The sequence below is a fragment of the Zingiber officinale genome, chromosome 2B (genome assembly GCF_018446385.1).
Source record: "Zingiber officinale cultivar Zhangliang chromosome 2B, Zo_v1.1, whole genome shotgun sequence".
Taxonomy (NCBI): Eukaryota; Viridiplantae; Streptophyta; class Magnoliopsida; order Zingiberales; family Zingiberaceae; genus Zingiber; species Zingiber officinale.
The window spans coordinates 7,115,719-7,138,891 of NC_055989.1; the positions used below are offsets into that span (position 1 = coordinate 7,115,719).

The following is a 23,173-nucleotide window of genomic DNA, read 5'->3' on the forward strand; positions in this document are numbered from 1 at the left end:
AAATTATCCGTCTCTAAATAGAGACGAACATTTTGATTCCGTCTCTAATTAGGGACTAAATATTACTATTTAGTAGCGAATTAAGCCCCATCATAAACAGATTAGAGACGGAACTATTAGTTCCGTCTCTAAATAGATAGCGACGGAACTAATAGTTCCGTCGCTATGTTCGCGATTTAGGACAGAAACCTCTTCTCCTTGCGATTTAGGGCAGAACGCTCTTCTCCGATCCTTCTCCTCTGTGCTCCCTCGCTCGTCTCCTTCTCCTCTCCGCATACCGCAGCCCTTTCATCTCCTCTTCGCAGCGGCTCCTTCCCAATTATGTCTTGGTAAGTTCTGTCTGGACTCCTTCCCTCACAACGGCTTGCCTCCTTCCCTCGCAGCGGCTCGTCTCTTTCCTTCTCAATTCCTGCAGAGAGCTCTCTGCAACAACGTCTTTGTTTTCCCAGTTCCAGTTCCCAGCGGCTCGCCTCCTTCCTTCTCGGTAATATGTTGAATTGAGTTTACTAGTTTATTTTTCAGTTTAAAGCTAGTTTCTAAAGCTAGATTACTAGTTTACTTAGTACGTCAGATCTCTCTCTAATTTCAATGCCTTGCAAAAGTAATAGTTCTAGCAAAACAGATGCAATGGATCACATTTGTACTGAACACTTGCCTTTTGAACTGTATAAGAATCCAACGGAAACAAATGAAGTAATTCATTTGCAACTAGAGTAATAGTTCTATATTTTATCCAATAAGGTTGTTGGATAAATTAAATTTATCCAGCAAGTGAAATGATGATGACCTAAGTACATCAGAATAGCAATAGTTCTGTAATTGCTATTTGCAACTAGAGTGGTCAAAGAAATATGAGCAAACAAACATATCAAAACAATATAATTATATTAAATATTATTTTCTTTGGTCTATCCCTCACACTTTAAACCACCATAAATTCTACTCAAATGAACTTGTTTGCTTATAGAATCTATTGATCGTCATTAAATCTATCCAATTTTCTATTTAAAAAAAATATAATTTCATTAGGAATGCTGCATATAGGAAATGTAGTTTGCTTAAACACATACAACTTAGTCAATCTATGATCTTTTCCTTTGAGGAAAAGTATTATATTTGATCTTCCTGTGGCATCAAACAGAATTGACTTGAAATGACTACACAAAACATATTACATTGTGTCACTATTGTAAAATTTGATTGTTAGAAACTGTTAAACTCTGCACACACCGCCATTGCTCAAAATGTTGTATTCATGGTATGATTTTTGAATACATTGAATCATATGTGTAATACCTCAATTATATTAATTGCATACTTACTAAGTAATCAATCTTATGTTTATTAGGATACAATGTACTTGATCAAAGATTGGATGTACAATAGATTAGAAAATGGATTTATCCTAGATGAATATTTTGCTGGAGTTGAAGAGTTTGTGAACTTTGCAAAGAGTCATCCAGAATGTATGGATGGTGTCATGTTACGTTGTCCGTGTAATCATTCCAAATGTAGAAATAAAGCTTTCCATGATGAGGATACTGTCAAAGTACATCTATGTAAAAAAGGATTTGTTCCAAATTACTACAACTGGTACTGTCATGGAGAGCCTTATTTGTCTCACCGTATTGGAACTTCGGTTGCTTCATCATCAGGCACAACTCCTTTAGGGGAATCATCATCTAATGAGAATGCAATGCAATCAATGGTTTATGACGCTATGAATGATGTTGATTATTCAAATATAAATGATGTACCAACACATGAAGTTAAACAAATGTATGACATGTTAAAGGCTAGTGAAAGAGAAGTGTGGGAAGAGATTCCGTTTGGTCATTCCCAATTATCGGCTACTGCAAGATTATTGAATATAAAGGCAGAGCATCATTTTTCAGAAAGATGTTACGATAACATCTGTCAATTGATGTCTGAGTTACTTCCTGCTGATAACATAATGTCTGATAGCTTCTACAATACAAAAAAATTGGTGAGAGGTTTAGATTTGCCCGTAGAGAAGATTGATTGTTGCATTAATAACTGCATGATATTTTGGAAAGAAGATAGTGAACTGATTGAATGCAGAATCTGTACTCACCCTCGTTATAAGCATAGTAGTCGAATACCAGGGAAGAAAAATAAAAAGATTTCATGGAAAGTTATGTATTATTTCCTGTTAACTGCTAGACTTCAACACTTGTACGCATCTACTACAACAGCAAGCTACATGAGGTGGCATCATGAGCATGTGCACGAAGAAGGTATAATATGTCATCCTTGTGACTCGTCTGCATGGAAATATCTTGATACAACATTTTCTTTATTTGTAATGGAACCACGTAATGTTAGACTCGGACTTTCTACAGATGGATTTCAACCATTTGGTCAGTCTGGACAGCAATATTCATCTTGGCCAGTTATAATAACACCTTACAACTTACCACCATGGATGTGTATGAAAGATGAATTTATGTTCCTTACTGTACTTATTCCAGAGCCGACTAATCCAAAAGAGAAGATTGATATTTTCTTACAACCTCTGATTGCTGAGTTGAATGAATTATGGAATGTAGGGTCAGTGACTTATGATATTGCAAGCAAAACTAATTTCAGATTGCATGCTGCATTATTATGGACGATCAGTGATTTTCCAGCATACTCAATGTTGTCAGAATGGAGCACGGCTGGTAAATTAGCATGCCCACACTGCATGAAAAAGTCTGATGCATTTTCATTACCCTGCAGTGGGAAGGTATCTTGGTTTGATAATCATCGTAAATTTTTACCAGTTGATCACCCTTTCAGGCGAAATAAGAAAAATTTCATTAGGAATGTTGTAGTCAGAAAACTTCCTCCAACAATCAAGTCAGGTGAAGAAATCCTTGACCAAATAGACAACTATGGTTTTCTACCAGTAGCTGAGACTAATTTTGATGAGATAAATAAATACATCATTAGGCAGTGCAAGTATGGTTGGAAGAAAAGGAGTATTTTTTGGGAGCTACCATATTGGAAGTATCTACTTATTCGGCATAATTTAGATGTAATGCACGTTGAGAAAAATTTTTTTGATAATATTTTTAACACTGTGATGAATGTGCATGGAAAAACTAAAGACACTGCAAAATCACGTGAGGAATTAAAAGAACTAGTTAGCAGACCAGAGTTGCATCAGGATGAAACAACCAATAAATTCCCAAAGGCTTGTTATACATTGGACAAAGATACTAAACAAGTTTTATGTAATTGGTTGAAAGAAATCAAATTCCTAGATGGGTATGCCTCGAATATGGCTCGATGCGTGGATATGAACATGTTAAAGATGTTTGGAATGAAGAGTCATGACTGTCATGTATTCATGCAAAGACTTATTTCAGTAGTTTTTCATAACTTACTTCCTCAAAATGTTTGGCAAGCACTAACAGAATTGAGTCTATATTTTAGATATTTGACTGCAAGGTGTATTATGATGGATGATATGCTTCGACTAGAAACAGACATTCCTCTCACACTATGTAAGTTTGAACGTATTTTTCCATCCAGTTTTTTTGACTCAATGGAACATCTACCAGTACATTTAGTGTACGAGTCACGAATAGCTGATCCTGTCCAGTACAAATGGATGTATCCATTCGAACGGTTTTTAAGGAAATTAAAGAATAATGTTCGTAACAAATCTAGAGTTGAGGGGTCAATCTGTAATGCTTATTTGGTTGAAGAAGCATCCTCATTTTGTTCCTATTATTTTGCTGATAATGTAAAAATCAGACATCAGAAGTGTCCTAGAAATTTAGATGATGCACAGCCTATAGACCCATCTATGCTTTCTACTTTCAAGTTTCCTGGCAAGCCAATGGGAGCATCTGTTTCTAGATGGTTAACTCCACAAGAATATCATGCTGCGAGGACATACATACTTTTAAACTGTGATGAAGTCAAACCCTACATAAAGTAAGTTGACTTCTTGAATCAAACATTTTTCAAAAAATAAGTTGTTTCCTGATAGTGTAATTTTCTTAAAATTACCTTATTTTTCAGCTTGTATGAACAACAACTACAAGTACAAAATCCATCAATTCATGTAAGTGAGATAACTGAAAAGTTAGAGATGGAATTTGCATTATGGTTTCAAATCTATGTAAGTTAGAAGATAATTTTAATTTCTTACATCCATATTAAATTATCAAAGGCTTATTTTATATTCTACTATTGTTATAGGTGTCCGATCGGAGAATATCTAATGTGCAAGATTCCAGGATAATTAATCTTGCATTTGGACCTCTCCGTAAGATAACAGTGTACTCTAGCTACTATGTTAATGATTTTAAATTTCACGTGACACAACGGGATTCACGCAGACTAACTTTCAATTCGGGTGTTTGTGTGTAAGGTGTTAGAGTGTATACTAAAAGCCTAGCTTTTTGTATAAACATTCATTTAGAAATAAGAATCACATTGGTCAAATGTCTACATTTATATGCTAAGTGTAGTTGTTCAATTAATTTATATTGTAGATAACATAGTGTGTGGTGTCACACGCAGAAGATCATGTTATCAATTCCTTATAAATTTTAAACAGTAGCTCACGACTAAAATGGAAAGGAACAAACCATTGGAATAGTCGTAGTGTAATTTGGTATTAGTTTATCTTAACTATAAAATTACACTAGTACACTCTGAGTGTATTGAGCAGGACCATTTAAAGTAAGTTCTTTTTATGCCGACTTAATAAAAGAACAAGACCTTAGTTATTATGGAAGTGTATGCTATTAATCCTAATATAATAACAAGCACATATATTTAGTATTTATTTCTTTGACTTATCAAAGGGTGATAAGTTGGGAAATGATATTACTTATAGTGTGTGTGGTTGATTATAGAAGCAAACTATGTCATAATAATCTAGGTTGATAATGTCCCCAAGAGGAGCTTATAAGAATTGTCATGTTAAACCCTACAGGTGGACTTAATCCGACATGACAATAAAGTTGAGTGGTATTATTCTTGGACTGGGATATTAATTAAAATGAGTTGTCAGTAACTCAATTAATTAGTGGACATTCGACATCTTAAACACAGGGAGACTAACACACTCATAATAAGAAGGAGCCCAAAATGTAATTTGGGATTGGTGTGGTAGTTCAATAATAATTTTTTAGTGGTATGAATTATTATTGATGAAATTAAGTTGAGTGTTCGGGTGAACACGGGAAGCTTAATTTCATCGAGAGACCAAAACCAATTCCTCCTCTCGATCCCTATCGTAACCTCTAATTTATAAAGTATTATACCCACCTATACCCACCTTTATACCCATCCTAAGGTGGCCGGCCAAGCTAGCTTGGAGCCCAAGCTAGGGTCGGCCAAGACCAAAAGGTTGAGCCAAGTAGGTGGCCGGCCAATGCTTGGAGCCCAAGCATGGTGTGACCGACCCTAAGAAAATTAAAAGGATGTTTATTTTAAAAAAATTTCTTATGTGGATTCCATGATTTTAAAAAAGAGTTTAAAATTTAAATCTTTCCTACAAAAGATTAAGAAAAGATTTGATGTCTTTCCTTATTTGTAGATTGAAAGGAAGATTTTTATTTTTGAGAAAACTTTCCTTTTTTGTAACCATATTCATGATTTAAAAGAGAGTTTTAAAATTATAAATTTTTCCTTTTATAAGTTTCTACAAAAGATTAAGAAAAGATTTGATATCTTTCCTTATTTGTAGATTGAGAGGAAGATTTTAATTTTAAAAGATAACTTTCCTTTTTGGAAATCATCCACATGTTTTAATAGAGAAATTTTAATTTATATAATTCCTTTTATAACTAACCATGAAGGGATAAATTATTAGAGAAATTTTTATTTTAAAATTTCTGGAAACAAATTAGGAAGTTTTAATTTTGTGTTAAAACTTTCCTTGCTTGGAGCAATGAGGTAGCCGACCATGTGGATTTAAGAAAAGGAAATTAGTTTTAATTAATTAAAATTTTCTTTTCATGGCAAAGTAATAAGGAAGTTTTTATTTAAATTTTTCTTATTTGCCAAGACCAAGGATTATAAAAGAGGGGGTAGGGGGTGCCTTCATGGGTGATAACGCTATTCTATTCTCCTCCTCTCTTCCTTGGTGGTGTGGTCGGCCCTTCTAGTTCTCCCTTCTCCTTTTTCTTTCTTCTGCTTGGTCAAACCTCTTCATCCTTTAGAGCTTGGAAGGTGGCTGGATATTGCTTGGAGAAGGAGAGAAAGGAGGTTTTGTTTCTTGCATCGCTTGGAGCTTGGTGGTGGTGGCCGAACCTCTACATCCTTGGAGGAGTCTTGGTGGCCGAAACTTGGTGAAGAAGAAATAAGGGCTTGGGTGGTTATTGTCTTGGTAGTTCGTTGCCCACACAACGTCCGAGATAAGAAGAGGAATACGGTAGAAGATCAAGAGGTTGTTGCATACAAAGAAAAGTATGACTAGTAATTATTTTCGGCATCATGCTAGTTTTTCTTTGTATGAATTCTAAACACAAGAGGCATATAATTCTAGATTTTCGGATTAGATATTCGAAGTTGTGTTTCTTTTATTTTATTTTTTCGATCTTGTGATTCGATTGTTCTTTTTGGTTAAACCTAATGTTATTTTAGGAAATTAAATATTGAATTTCATTAAGAGGCTTTGTCGAGGCAGTGGTAGATGTTCCCATACCCAAGAAGGTCATGTGCCTCGCCATGTTTGACCTGGGAGCTAATTTCCGAAATTGATATTTAATTGAATTTATAACATGGGTGGATTTGGATCAATAATGTTAAGTTTCGTTTGCGATCCAAGTCTAAACCATTAAGAACAGATAAGTTAAATTTGGAATCAATAATGTTAAGTTCCGTTTGCGATTCCGAATTTAATTTTTAAAGAACACAATAGGTTATTAGGAAAGGTTCGACACTTGTACAAAATTTTTGTACAATGGAATCGGTACGATCTTCCTAGGACCAACCAACAAAAGGATCTATCAACAACAGTAATTCTGAGTTGGATTATTATGGGAGACTTGAAGAAATCATAGAAGTTGAATATCCTACTTTACCCATCAAAGGATGTGTGTTATTTAAATGTTCTGGGTATGATCCGACTCCAAGAACAGGTACCAGAATACATCCAAACTACAATTTAGTCGAGGTAAATACAAACAAAAGCTTCAACAAGTATGAACCTTTCATTTTTGCGGTACAAGCGGGGCAGGTTTTCTATCTTGAATATCCCACAAAGAGAAGAAGAGTTAGAGAATGGTTAGCAGTTTGCCGCTCAAAGCCACGCTCTACCATAGAAATGCCTAACTCTATCGTGAACCAAAACCATGATGCATTTCAAAATGATACAATGGAGATATATTCAGTGTAGATTCTCAGCTTCAATCAATATCTCAATTATTTGTAGATGTTAATGTACCTTATGAGGAGATAGATGATGGAGAAATATCCAGCAGTGAGGAGCTTATTGAACTAACAGAGTCTAGTGAGGAGGATCTACAAAATGTTAATGATTAAAATTGTTATATCTTCAAATTAAGCATTGTTAAGCTAAATTTTAGATCTAAATATTCATGGTTATATCACTTGTCTTACTCTATTAGTCATTATTATTTTTTTTGATAAAAACTAGTGTGCATGTGTATGTGTTATAATGTAATTCTACAGATATAGACATGTCTGACGTTGGTGGCTAGATTGTTCTACAGATTATCGGGGGTTGATAAGTATTGGTGTTAATAGTATATTTTTTTTAACATATTTGTTTAATTTTATTTGTTAAATGCAGTTTTACCTCATATGGTCATAGAGTAGCAGCATACATCACCTTGAAATTTAAAGAGCGATTTAGCCCCGCTGGTACTACATGGAAGCGGGTAGACCTGGATATGAAGCAATTTTATTACGAAGAGTTTTTGGTAAGACATTTTAATTATCATGATTTTATTATGTTTTTCATAATAATTTGTAAACATATTATTGCAGAAAAGATATACTTGGGAGGCAGGGCACGAGGCAGAATTTTATGCTACCTGGAACGCAGCTTGTGCCAAACTATACAAAGACATGTTATACAAAGCAAGACAAAAGGGAATAAAACCATCCTATGTACCTGAGAACATTTGGGATGCATGGCGAGCCATCTTGGCTGCAGATAGATGGCAGGAAAATGCAATGATAGCTTGAGCCAATAGAAAGAGTGAGCTGACTCGCCCTAGTACCGGAGCGACAAAACATACCGCTGGATCTCGATCGATCGTCGAGCATGCCTTAGACTTGGTGAGTTTTCAATTTTAAAATTCTATAAGAGTTTTGTACCTAGAACATACGGCTAAAAATATTTACATTCTTTAATATTCAGGAACATGATCTACAGCGACCTCCTACGTGTTGGGAGATATTTACCAAGACACACAAGTCAAAAGATGACAACTTTATAGATCGTTGATCGTCGGCATTAGACATAAGAATCTACACTTGAATATATTTAACTATTAATAATGATTATCTATCATTTTAGTAAATATCTAATAATACTTTTTTTAATGTAAATAGGAAGAAATTGCAGTTAGGGTTGCACAAGCGTCTCAGCCTAGTTTAGAGGGAGGTGAGGAGCAGATTCTATCCACTGACCAGATAAATGAAATTTATTATGATGTGGTTGGTGGAAGGAAAAAGTGTTGGAACCCCAAGGTTGTTTTGGTGTGATCAACAAGTTATCTAACCTTGTGTCTAAGTGTGCAGGAGCTTAGGAACACAGGTAGTCGAGCGGAAGACGCAGCTAGCGAGAAGGACGGCAGTCCGAGGGACGAGGTGCTGCGAAAGAGTACACCGGCGGACGAGAAGGAAGCGTGCGGTGGTTCCGAGGGACGAAAGTCGGAGCGGAAGATTGCTCGAGAAGCAAGAGACGCAGCTAGCGAGAAGGACTGCACGCGGTGCGTCCGTGGGACGAAGACTGCGGATGAGTACGCCGGCGGACGAGAAGGAAACACGCGGCAATTCCGAGGGACGAGAAGTCGGAGGGAAGCCCGCTCGAGAAGACCGGAAGTTGGGTTCGGGTGAGCCCTTTTCCGGATGACAGAGATCACCCAACCGAGGTGAAAAAAGCCAACCAGAGTTGACTTAGGGTCCGGGGCGCCCAGACCAGCCCGGAGTAGTCCGGGGCGCCCGGAACAGCCCGGGGCGCCCGGAACAGCTCCAGGTGCCCAGACCTTGAAAATCGACCAGATCGCGTCAAACGCGATCTGAACGTTGGGGGATAAAGTTTTATCCCCCCCAGGGCGCCCGGAACCCCTTCGGGGCGCCCCGACCAAGGCTATAAATATAGCCTTGGTCTAGAAGCTTTTCAACGAACTCTGAATTGTAATTCCAACGCTTGTAAGCTTTAGTCTAGAGTTGAGCTTCTGTTTTATGTGCTTCAACGCTGTACGAGGCTTCTCCACCCGAAGGAGTTTTTAGTGAGCTTAATCTTCCTTGGATTAACAACCACATCGGTTGTAACCAAGTAAATCCTTGTGCCTCACTTTTTCTTTATGCTTTTAATTTATCGGCTTACTTTATATATATACAAGTGTTAGCTTAAAGAGTTCGAGGAAGGGTTGTTTTATTTTTATGTTTACAGGACTATCCAACAACCCCCTCCTAGCCGGCCGTCACAGTCCTACAAAAAGACCTCCACCCTCTATGGTCTTGGAGCCCAGGCAAGAGTTGTATATGATCAGGCGATGGCTCCTAGGGCCAGGAGTCGTCCTAGTACATCATCGAGTGCATCCGAATCATATGCTAGAGTAGACGCCTTAGAGTAAGAAAACACAGATTTGAAAACTCGACTATCGATCTTGGAGGCAGATTTTCGAGCAGAGCGGCAATCCAGATTGGATCTTGAGAAATTTGGGCGGGATATGCAGGCCTTCTTGGATCAAATGAGTGCAACACCGCATCGTTTTGCCTCTCAGGAGACTCAATACCCTAATAATCCCCCTGATCCGTAGATTGCTATAGGTATCTTGATGTTTAACTTTTTAATTTTTTTTTGTTCAACATTGCCATAGTTATCAATTTTAAACTATTTCTAACATTGTATTATATCTTTTCATGAACGTTGATATCTATACAACACTATCATCATATATCTAAACTAGTACTCAGGTATGTCAAATAAATTCATAATATTATATTTAATATGTTACTCATAATTGTGTATTAGTTTATTCTTTGTTTTATTAATAATCTATCATATTAACATTTTTGCAGGATTGATTACTACTCACTAACTTAGAATTGGATTTTCTTTGCTAGAAGGTATTGTATTGTGTTTTTAAATTTCAGATGTTGTAGTACTATACAATCAGTGTTTATGATTGGAGATGTTTGGATATTTATCTTTGTTGTTTGATTGGATATTTAGTTTTAGTTTTGTGCTTGGATTATTGTTATTGGAGATGTTGTAGGAATGTATTGTGCTTGGATTGGATATTTGGTTTGATATTTACATTCATATATTATTTTGTATTGTTATTGTCTAATTGTGTATATATTGTGTTGTTTAAAAACCATCGTATGTGATGGTTTAGATTGATATGAAATGTAAACAATGATGACTGCAGAAACAAAATGGTGCTGCTCAAATTTCCAGATATTAGAGACGGAATATTAAAATTCCGTCTGACCCTGGAAATTACTGTAATATCGATACCTAGCGACGGAACTTTAATTTTCCGTCGCTGAGTGACCTGAATTTGTCTGAAATGTTGATAGCTTGCGACGGAATATAAAAAAATCCATCTCTAATTAGAGACGGAATATTAAAATTCCGTCTTTAATTAGAGACGAAATTTTAATCTAACTAGAGACGAAATTTTAATCTAACTAGAGACGAGATTTCATTGTTAGCGACTGATGATTAAATTTCCGTTGCTAAATTTTAGAGACGGAATATTTATCCCGTCTCTAAATTTAGAGACGGAATATATATATTCCGTCTCTAACTAGCAACGGAATTTAAAATTCCGTCTCTAAATATAGTCAGCGACAAAACTCGTATCGACGCAGTGAATCCGTCGCTAATCTAGTTTAGCGACGGAAAATTCCGTCTCTAATGCTGAATTTTTTGTAGTATGAGATCAATCATCCGTATTGATTAAAAGAATTGTCGCTTTCATTACGAGGATGAGGGACAAGAAAGAAGTTTATATGGAGTTGAAGTATACGTTGAACTACATGATAGATTGATAGCTTATAGATTAAGTTTAAGATAATGATAAATGATTAAAATCTGATCAACTAAAATATACTTTTAAAATTATTATTAAGAATATTCAAGTAAAATTATCTCTCTATATTAATAATTAATTAAATTTACCATTAAGTTAAAAGATAAATTTGAATTTTGATAATAATAATAATAATAATAATATTATTATTATTATTATTATTTTTCTACTTTTCCATCCATTTCTAACGATGAATTCAGTGCTATATGCACATTGATTGCTAATTTCAAGAAAAAGTGATTAGTTTTTCTTATTTTTCTTACATTTATGTATATATATTTAAAAATTAGTCATTAATACTCCTGATGTTTATGTATATAGGATATGTATATAGGATAAATTCGACGCTGCCCTTAACGGCACTACCCTCACCTGTCACATGCAAGTGGATGGTGGGTTCCACCCCTTTTTTGAGGGGTGAGGGCAGAATCCAATTAACCCCATTATAGGTCGAGTGGACCCTAATTTATAGCTGACCCTAATTAAGATATCAGGTAGCCAAAGAAGTATGTGTCAGGACTGCACATTAATATTAAAGGTAGGATAAAATTGGATGGATTTGATGGGATTAATAAATTAACTTCTTACAAATTAACCATCATAATGGATCAAAAAGCAGATCCAAACAAAACTTAATCTCCAAAATTTTGCCTATAAATCAATCGTTCACTCACTTGAAAATTTATCCTCGGCCGTTCAAAATGAAAACGGTTTTCTTGGTGCTGCTGATGCCTGATGATCATCTTCCTCTTCCTTGCCTCTAACGAGTCCAGGAATCTTTTACAGATCATGCCACCGAAGCTGTGCTTTCTCGTTAGAGGCGAGGATGAAGAAGATGATTAACAAGGTAAAGAATCGTTTACAGATCATGCCACCGAGGCTTTGCTGCCGTCTGAGGAAGATTCGCTGCTTCACCACGATCTATTTTGCCTTGGTGATCACAGTTCTTTTTTTTTCTGTATGTTCTAATTAGTATTGGAATTTTTCTCGAGTAGTTAGTGTTGGTGATAAATTAGGGGCGGATCTAGACGAGGGCTGGAGTGGGCTAAGCCCTCGTCAAAATCTGCCGGACAAGGAGAAGCTATGGGGTTGCGGCGGTGGGGCTGACTGCTCTCCACCCTCACCGAGCGACGAAGTCCCAACCATGAGTCGACTGCTGTCTGCCGAGACTGCCGATGAGCGTCCAACCTGCTAACTGCGAAGGGTGGGAAGGGGCGCAGTGGGGGCAAATGCTGGTGCGGCAAGAAATCGAGGCAGTCAGGCAGAAGATGTTCTTCTCGTTCTTCTTGCGGCTTCCATGGGAGCCGCATCCCACGAAGAAGCTCTCCTCTATCAACCTCCCCAGCCATCCCGGCGTTGCTGCCGCCGCCGATCCGCACTCGCCTCCTCTTCTCCGCATCACCATCAAAATCACGCAGTTTGATGGACGATGGAGCAGAGACTGAATCAATGGCAATATGTATCTGGCGATCAATGAATGTGACGGGGTACTAGACTTATCAATGTGATACGGTTTAATTAAGTTATAATTACTATATTTTTTAGATCAAATTTCTTGCCTTCAGTCAAATAAAAATTTAATAATATTTATATCAACTAATTTTGATATTCATTAAAGAAATCTCGATAAAGATGTCAGCAACTCATCCTAACTAGCTAAATTTCACATATACTAATTTCAGTAGTATATATGATCATTTCAACAATAATTATAAAACAGTATCCTGCGCTTGTTTGTCATGTGATACGGTTTATTTCAGATGTCACTCATTCTCCAAATATAAATTGATCGCCTTCTGATACAAACTGCGACATTGGCTAGCAAGATATTCATGTACTCAATAGTCTTCATCGTTGCTCTAATTAAACTCGCTGCACCAATTCTTATTTGTTAAAATAATATAATTTTTTATTGTAAATATATCATTAAAGTTATGCGTAGATTAGATATAAATCATCCATATCAATTTTTTTATCACTACATCTAAAATTTAAAATAAATAATTCATTTTATTCAATTTAAATAATTATTTTTCATTACACACTACATCAACTATCCTAAAATTTTCATTATTTTTCATTTTTTATTATTTTTTTCATCAACTATCCTAAAGTTACAAGTGAGGAAAGCAGCCACGAGAAAAGATTGAGAACTTATACAGAGAAAAATAAACAGGTTTAGGTCTAGTTAGCAATAATGGTTTAGCTGTTGGAGATTAAACACATGCAAAAGAATTGAAGAGCTAGCCTGCGGTGACAATTGTTGTCGCTTGTTTTGGATAAAAGATCGGGGTGCAATAAATAAAGAAGAGTGACCTAAAGAGAAATGAATTGATATTTCAACAAATATGTGAGTTTCTTGAGCGGGAGCTATTACTGCTATCACCATTCAAGGAAGCTCTACATGCATGTAAATCATCATGGCAGTTACTATACTCATATGTCATCTCTCTTTAGTACTATGCACTGTTATCTTGCCTACAAATCATCACAGCATTGGAGCACTGCCTGCATGTTAAAAGTTCCTCGTTGTTCATGTAAGTGGGAACATCATAAGTTGAACAAGTAGACTGAAATAATAATTGTTAATAGTTGTTCAAATCATCATGTAAATTGCACTGCCTGTTATAATGTCACGTCCCAGGTAGTCCTTGTTAGAAGAAATTTCGACAACATCTCCCCTGTACGGGTGACAATATGAGACTATTCTACAATGCCCTCAAGGGCCACATATATCTCGGTCAACACGGTCGGAACAATAACAATAAAATACAACAAGCAATCCACACAGTTTATATATTTTCAGTCTCTGGCTGACACAACCATGCAGTTTATATTTGAAAGTCACCTACTCCACTACAACAATGGAAAATGTAAGCCCACGACAGAAAATCCAACACAGCGAAAAACAACGACAGTACACTAAAACTCGCTAAAAGTCCACCAGTACAGTTATATATCACAAGTATATAAAAGGTAAAACACATAAACCCAATGTCCAAAATGAAAACCCGTCACGACAAGTAGTGGGGGACTAGCGACTGGAACCTCCTGACAGCATCAACCTGAAATGGTAATATCAACGGAGTGAGTCAACTCCTCAACAGATACCAAATTGACATACATAGCAAACTATAACAAATAGTAATAAATATGCTGCAGCCTCCTGAGATAATCTACAATGCAAAACTGAAAGAGAAGGGAGAAGCTGCACTCACTAGGACCTCCTATCAGGATAGGTCGTCAGACCGAAAATAACATGTCCCTGTATGTATATCAATCATATGCATCCATCCAATATACAACTAATAAAGTGCAACAAACACAAGCAATAAATGCATCATGCATATGATGCCAATGACATGTCCTGGTTACCCCTGACGCCAGTCAACCATCTCACACACGATGGTGAGACCGAGTGGGTAGGGCTGTGACAACTGTGCACTCTGCCATCACTGCTCCTAATGAGTGACCGAGTGGACATAATGCTGTCGGAGTACACCTATCCTCCTACTCCAAATCATAAGTGGGGGAGCTCAATGCTCTCATCTCCCTAAGTCAGTCCAGAGGAGGGATCCCTGACATGCTACCATGCTGCAGTCACACTACCCATGAGCAGACTAGCGGAGCATTGACAGAGCAACCTGCTGCAACACACTCTGGCTAAATAAAAACCACTAACCCATGAGTGGTTGTATGTGCAGATTCATGTAACTGCAATGTCCTCAACAATAATGGAGTTGTCAATCACTTAGCATGTAATCATGCGAGATGGTGCATGACACTAAACATGAAAAATCCTGACCATATCTACCTCCAAAAATATGTACCAAAATACGTGGATCAAATAATCAGATCTAGGTATACAGGTCAGATATGGTAAATGACTAGTCCGGTATATCACATGGCATGGTATGTCACTACCTCTATAACATAAATAATAAACAGGGGCATGAATGTTAAACAGGTAACAACAAAACATGCTTGGAAACAAATATTGACATATCGATGTAGATATAAACATAATTATTACTACTTATTAAAAATCTACTAAGTATATCAACATGACATTATTTAAAATATAAGTCAAGGTATCCGCCTCTGATATCGCGCGTGCCAAAGGTAATCTCACGTAAGGCCACTCGTCGCAAATCAGAGTCCTGTAATCAATCGTACATGTATAATTTTATTTAGCTAAATTCAAATGAATTAAGTAGCTAGAGAAAATGCCTAACCTAATTAGGGAAAACCCTAATCAACATAAACATCACTCTACCTAGTCAAATCTAATGGTTAATTAGGGTTAGTTACCTAATCCCTAATCATCCATTAGACTAAAAATCCAAACCTAAATCCAACTTCACATGAACAATTAATCATGTAATCCAAATTACAACATGATCTACCACAAAGATCCATTATCTAAATTCAACTAATCAATCATACTAACCGTCTAATAATCCAAATTCACTATGATCTAAAACTAAGATCAATTACCTACTCCTTACCTCAAGTCATAGCCGAAAAGGTTGTTGCCGGAAACGAGACGCTGCTGGAATCTACCTCTCTGCCTTGATCAAGCTGTTGTCTACCAACCGAATACCCCACAGTACACGGAACCTCACCTCCTGGAATTCTTCCCCTCCGGTTAGATTAGGAAAACATCTCGGATGATAAAGGAAAAGAGGACTTGATCACACAATATCTCAACAATCACCAGAACTCGATGCCTTACCTCCAAGATCGCAGCTAGGGCACGGATCGTAACAAGAACACGATGGATCTAGGGTACGAATCGCAATAAGAACCAGACCACAACGAGAAGAAGGTTCTGTTGCTTACCCTCGGAGCCCTAAATGCCTCTTCACGTGGCGATCAGCTCCCTTTGTGTCAGCGTCGGGGAAGAAGAGTCGACAAATGCGAGAGGAAGGCTCGGGGAAGGCTTGAGAAGAGGAGATCAGGACGATCTGACCTCCTTGTTCGACCTCTGGCTACCTCCGACGACGAGCTCCTCTAGCGATGTCGACAATCGCCAAAGATCCGTCGGCTTTGATTCGTCCGCGAGAGAGAATGAGAGAGTCGGGGAAGAGAAAGGATAGGCCGCTAGGTAGCCAAGAACTTGACGTTGAAACTTGCGAGAACCCGAAAAGAGAAGAATCGCTCACCCTTGGAGCTCCTAGGTTAGATCCACCGGCGATTCCGAAAGAGGAATTGACAAAAGGGGAAGGCTCGCGCTCAAAGCTTTTGTACTCGTGGGGAAGGGGAAGCGAGGCGTCGACGGGTTTGGGGGAGATGATCGGTTCGGCGTCGCTTAGAGGAGAGGAGGAAGGGATTGGGGGAAGAAACGACGAAGGAAGAGAAAATAAAGGAAAAAGAAAAATAAAAGAAAACAAAACTTTTTTTGTCAGGTGTATTAAACAAGTTTTCCTGACACAATATTATCCCCGTAACCTACACCATACGATCTTCGAAAAATTTTCAGAAAATTTCTAAAAATTTCCTTATGATTATTTGCTATTTTTCAATATTTTACATATAATCCAGTGTCACATGCATGTAGTGGGAACATCATGTTCTGGTTTCACCCATGGAACTGATGAAATGTTTATATCTAACTAGTGAAGTAACTAAATTTGCATTCGACATCGATCATTTGCTTGTTCTGCAAGATCAGCCTCTCATGTGTATGATATTTCAACTTGAATGTAATTGTCACTTCTCTAATTTGATGAAACATTGACTTTGTTAAACCATGGCCAAGCACAAGACAGACACGTTAGAGGTACTTATCTTCGATCGGACATATAAAATTATAGAAAGAGTCCAACGGGACAGGGTGGGCTATAGGCTGAATTATTTTACACCATCCTTATGCCTTGCCTTGCCTTGCATCTTGTTTGAGTTGGTTGGGGACTAGGGGTCTTGGCCTCTTGGGGTCTAACCAATAAAATCTAAGTAAAAAATTAATACGATATTTTATAAACTGGTTGCATGGTTTGAAAATTAAATTAAATTTAATGTGGGTCAAGTTGAGGTGAGATAAAACATGAATTCCCATTTCCTGCTCGAGAGCTTTTATGCATGTCATGCCATGACGAGACTAGATAAGCTGTAGGACTGTCGGGGTGAAGCTTGGGTGAGAAATTATTTTGCCTCTTATCAACTGCTCCAGAAGTCTCCTCAAATCTGCAATGGTTTTTGTGGCATTTGCAGATATCTTTATACGATAAAATCTATTATCATTCTTCTCTAAGTTATACACCTGATAAAAAAACAACCAGCTATGAACATAAAATGACAGGCACATATAATTTAATAAAATGGTCAAAACTTCAGAACAATAGTTATTTATTCACTTATGAGTAAGATTGTATAACAGAATGTAACTGCATTAGCACAGAAGGTTGCATGATAAAAAATATGCTTGATAAAAAATGGTAGGTAAATTGTTATCTTTTGATGATGATAAATTGTTGATTGTTCTTTCCGCCATTTTCAAGCATGAGAAATCTAGAAGGTTGCAGGGGATATTATAAAAGTCGCTGACAAAAATTTTCCATGTCCAAGATGCATTAATATTTGAAGTAGCAATAGGTTGTAAGAAGTTCTTAAAAACAGATGCAGATAACAACCATATCGAGGTTTTGCATGAGGAAGCTATCATCCAATTAAGATCATCATCTTCCTCATAGCCATGTTAGTCTCAACTATTTGAGATTGACTTCAGCTATTTGAAAATATCTAGATAATTTACATCACTATCATCCAACTAAGATGACTAGAAAATGTGAATGGTTGCAAGAGGCCAATACCAATTAGATCTGCAACTATAATATTGATACAGGAGGGCAATATTTGGTAACAGAGGCACATGCACTATAGCCTACTTCGTGCAGGAAAGATCTTGTATACAACAACTCCTGTCTACAAGTTTATAACAGATCTTTTGCAAGCTCAGAAATTTAGCTTTTGGAAGGTGCAAGTTGAAAATATGCTACTAATCTTGTTGAACCCTGGTGTGCTAGCATCTCGTTAGAGTCATATAATGTGAAATAAGATATCTTGTATTTGAGTAACAATTGCATACCATAATTCAGTTTGCATCTATAGAGATTGCATGGTTAGTCCACTGGTCACTAACTTCCCTAGGATTTCTAGATAAGAACATTCAGAGCCAACTATCCTTCCTAGGATTTTCTGTTGATATAAATTGCTCTACAAAGCTCACTGAGTTTTTTTTTTAATAGAAAGATGCATTATGGATTTTTAAGTTCATTAAACATCCAATTAGAAAAAGCTTCATTCCACAACGTTACAATTATGGAGATTTTTATCACAATCTCTTAACTAATCATACCGCTGTCATGCCCTTTAGATTGCATTGTAGAGTAGTGAAAACAATGCTTTTACAATCACAAAGCAACAAAGCCAAGAAAATGCACATGGATATAAAGTGAAAAAAAAAATATGTCATCAAGTAGAAGTACAAATATTCCTTTGCGACGACTGAAACTTTCCAGTAGTGAATCCAGATTTTTCCTGATAACATGATAAACATGTGAAGGGAAACACAAAGAACTATGAAATACATGTTGGCATTGAATCTTCTGCCACGAGAGACAACCAGGCAGCACTTTTCCCTTGAATGTGTTCCAAAGCTTTAGCAGCCTCAAGATGCAGACTTCCATCAAATGTAATCATAGCTCTTGTGATTGAATCCTGGGGTGCAGGTCTGAAGATTTCGACACGGAAACTATTGTCAGAGAAATTTTTGTTGCGCATAAAAGGAGAAATTTCCTTGGTAAGTGCTTCTTCAAAGGTGGAAGTTGGCAGGTCAGTAATTACTTCTCTTCTAAGAAGGCGAATGTTGAAGATTTTCCTCTTTGTCAGACTTAGAAAAGCATCATAAAGTTCATCTTCTAATACATCTATGGGAATTCCTTTAACAAACACACAATTTTTAAATTTCTCATAGACCTGAAGATCAATGTATCTGCCTCCAATTGCTAAAGAAAAGCAGTCCTCAACAACATATTCAGCCTCTCCGGGTGCACATGTAACAAGTGCAATTCCCTTACTGGGCTTCCTTGGCCAACAAAGCTTTACTCTAACTCCAGAAAAAGGTATCATCTTCTGATCAGCTGTCCTAATCGGCAGGGCTTTTAGGATAGACCCACCAAACTCTAGCAAATTCAACTTCTTAATAGCATATTCAGCCATGTCAGGAGAAAGGAATGTTATCCTTCCCCACTTAGTTTCATATGCTCCCTCTTGTCTAGTTCCCACATACTTATGGTAGTTAGCTATTCTGCAGACGCAGTTGTCAACCATCATTAGTTGAGGGACACAACCCTCTTCTACTTTGTGGAGACTCTTACCCACTCAGTGGATGGAATTCTCAACAGTTAATGGATGAGGCTATCTCACTAAAGAACCTCCCCGTTGTTCATAAATTGTAAACGATTAAACAAAGAACTTCCAAAAGAATTTTTAAGTAAGTTCGAATGAGCATGTAAATTCTTATCAAATTTTGACGATAAAGCTTTGTTTAATGAAAATTAATGTGTACCTGTTGTTGGCTGTATATAATTTTTGTACCCTTTGATTTCCACCATGAACCAATCAGATATACATTTTCAGCATAGATAAATTCAAGGTAATGTGACAGTCCTCTTCTACTTTTATAAATATAATTGAGTCGGACAAATATATATCCTGAGTGAAATTAATCGTTGAGTGATATAAATGTTCTTTTGAGCTTTTCCCGACTGTATAATAAATCGATCGAAATTAGATGCTCGATTGAAATAAATGCTCCTTTGGGTTTTTTCCAACTGTATAATATACTGGTCGAAATTAGATGCCCGATTGAAATAAATGCTCCTTTGGGCTTTTCCCGACTACATAATAGACTGGTCAGAATTAGATGCCCGATTGAAATAAATACTCCTTTGGGCTTTTCCCGACTGTATAATAGACCAGTCGAATTTAGATGCCCAATTGAAATAAATACTCCTTTGGGCTTTTCTCGGCTGTATAATAGACCGGTCGGAATTAGATGTCCAATTGAAATAAATGCTCCTTTGAGCTTTTCCCAACTGTTTAATAAATCGATCAGAATTAGATGCCCGATTGAAATAAATACTTCTTTGGACTTTTCCCGACTACATAACAGATCGGTTGGAATTAGATGCCCGATTGAAATAAATGCTCCTTTGGACTTTTCCCGAATTTTCTCGACCACATAACAGACCGGTTGGAATTAGATGCCCGATTGGAATAAATGCTCCTTTGGACTTTTCCCGACTACATAATAGATCGGTCAGAATTAGATGTCTGATTGAAATAAATGCTCCTTTGGGTTTTTCCCAACTACATAATAGATCGATCGGAATTAGATGTCCGATTAAAATAAATGCTTCTTTAGACTTTTCTCGACTACATAATAGACCGGTCAAGAATTAGATACCCGATTGAAATAAATACTCCTTTGGACTTTTCTGGACTACATAATAGACCGGTCGAGAATTAGATACCCGATTGAAATAAATACTCCTTTGGGTTTTTCCTGACTACATAATAGACCGGTCGGAATTAGATGCCGCTTGAAATAAATGCTTTTTTGGGTTTTTTTATCTAATACTTATGTCAGGCAGTTTAGTATCATCGGCCGCCTAGTTAAATAATTTTATCTAATATAGTGGCTCTTTGTATGGAAAAAGTTAGACATCCGACAAGTTATTTCACACCCGTTTAGAATTGATTTCAAAATTTATTTGAGTAACCACTCATAAATTACTAATTATGTCGCCTTAATAGGGCTTAATTACTACCTATGCATTCCAATTCACGGCAATGAGTTTCAATTATAGGTTTTTTTTCGTTACTTAATAAAGACCATCATGGTAAAAGATGCAGAGTAGTTGGATGGTCAACTGCTCACCATGCATTGTGCATACATCTTTTTAAAGTTATTGTACATGTTAATAAAATAAAGTTTACGATTGAATAGGAAAGAAAATAACCATTGAGTAGATAGTGATGTGATCACCCTCATAACATGATACAATGAATCCACGAAAGTCATGATCATGAATGCATGGTTTTTGGTGAATTCTTGAGAATGGCAAGTATACCCGTGACAAAAATATTAATGTGAAAATGGACAATTTTGAGGAATCTAGGATAGATAGAGTGCATTTCATTTTGAATTCCTGATTCTCATCTATGATTCACGGAGTAAGCTGACAAAAATGTAAAAACTATATATATATATATATTATGACCAATAAATTTTACTCATGATTTAAATGACAAGATATATAGAGAAAGAGGAGGCAATCATTTAAGATCCTACCTATAAATTATAAATCCCGTCTATAAATTATCAATCAGCCTATTCCTTATTAATATCCACTTTTCAAAAATGAAAATTACAATTAGTATTTTATTTTTGACGATCATCTTTTTCATTCTCCTTGACTCATTAGAGACAAGAGTCTCTTATAGATCATCCAGCTGCTCGAAAAGTAATGCTCATGTAACACCCACCTAAACCGCTGTTGCGTCTTGCACGTGCAGATAATTTCCTTTTAATCTGTCGGGTTTAATCTGCCGGGTTTTTAATAAAATAATATAAACCAAAGCATCATTTATACTGACAGATTAATGGCAGATGAACATTAGGTATGTAATTAATGCATGATGGCAAGCATTGACATATCGAAATTAATACTCTATAATTAATGTTAAAATTATTCTTTATTAAAATTAGTCTCTGTTACAATATGTGTCAGTGGACTGACCATTTATTATTATCCTTCTTCCAACTGTTGCTTGCTTCTAGCTTGGGCGTTTACTACTTTGGTTTGATTTGATAATGGTCTCTTTTATTTTTTTAAACAAGTGTTATGGTAATAATTTTCATTTCATTATAGATTTAAATTGATATTTTATTTTTTTTCTTAAGGCTCATTTTATCTATTGTCACATTAATGAATTTTCGAATTAAAAAATAACTCCATAGATAACTATTTACATGCTTAAATATTAATTAATAAAATTACTAATTTATGAAAAAAAGTATTTACTTTCATAAGTTAATTAGTATAATTTCTCATAAATAGCATTTTTATAAATTGGTGTAAAAAAATACTATTTCAGAATGTCCATTAAAATTTAATAAATGATACATTTATTGTGTACATAAATTTAATTTGTAAAAATATTAATGCGAATAAATTTACTAAATCTCTTGCATATATACGACTTAAACAAGTTAGTTGATATGTTATTGGATTAGAAAATTAAATTTGCTTTTGGCGTCTTGACCTCATTGGTGTACCGGCCGAAGAAGGTGTATGGCAGGATTTATTAGCACTAGGTCTGTGTTTGGCATGACTTGCGGGCTAAGACGCTCCCTCCTAGCCCAATTCGCAGCATATGCTGCACTGGACTCAAACAAAGGAACCATTGTTACCCGACCATGGACTTAACATGATTGTTGACTCAGTTTCAACCTAACTGCTTATCATTTTCACCTCTCGACCATCAGCAATAAATAAATAAATAAATATATATATATATATATATATGAGCATCCGACGATCGAACCTCAGTTTTGATAATGGCAAAGGGATTCAAAGTTAAAATTCCTTGTTATCTAACGTGGTTAAATAAGGTTTCAGGAAAGTCCTAACTGCGGTTAGGAAGGGGAAAATCCTAAGAGGAGGTAACCTTAGGTCCTAGGGGGTGGTAACCCTAGTGAAGGAAAATCCTAAAGGGGGGCAACCTTAAGTCCTAGGGGGTGGTAACCCTAGGTGGAGGAAAACCCTAAAGGGCGGCATCCTTAGGTCCTAGGGGGCGGTAACCCTAGGTGGAGGAAAACCCTAAGGGGCAGCAACCTT

General features: G+C 36.5%; 1 pseudogene; it reads right to left on the minus strand.

The window, feature by feature from the left end:
• Window positions 1–12,262: 12,262 nt before the first annotated feature.
• LOC122048127 overlaps window positions 12,263–23,173 on the minus strand; it is a 61,968-nt pseudogene continuing 51,057 nt past the window's right edge.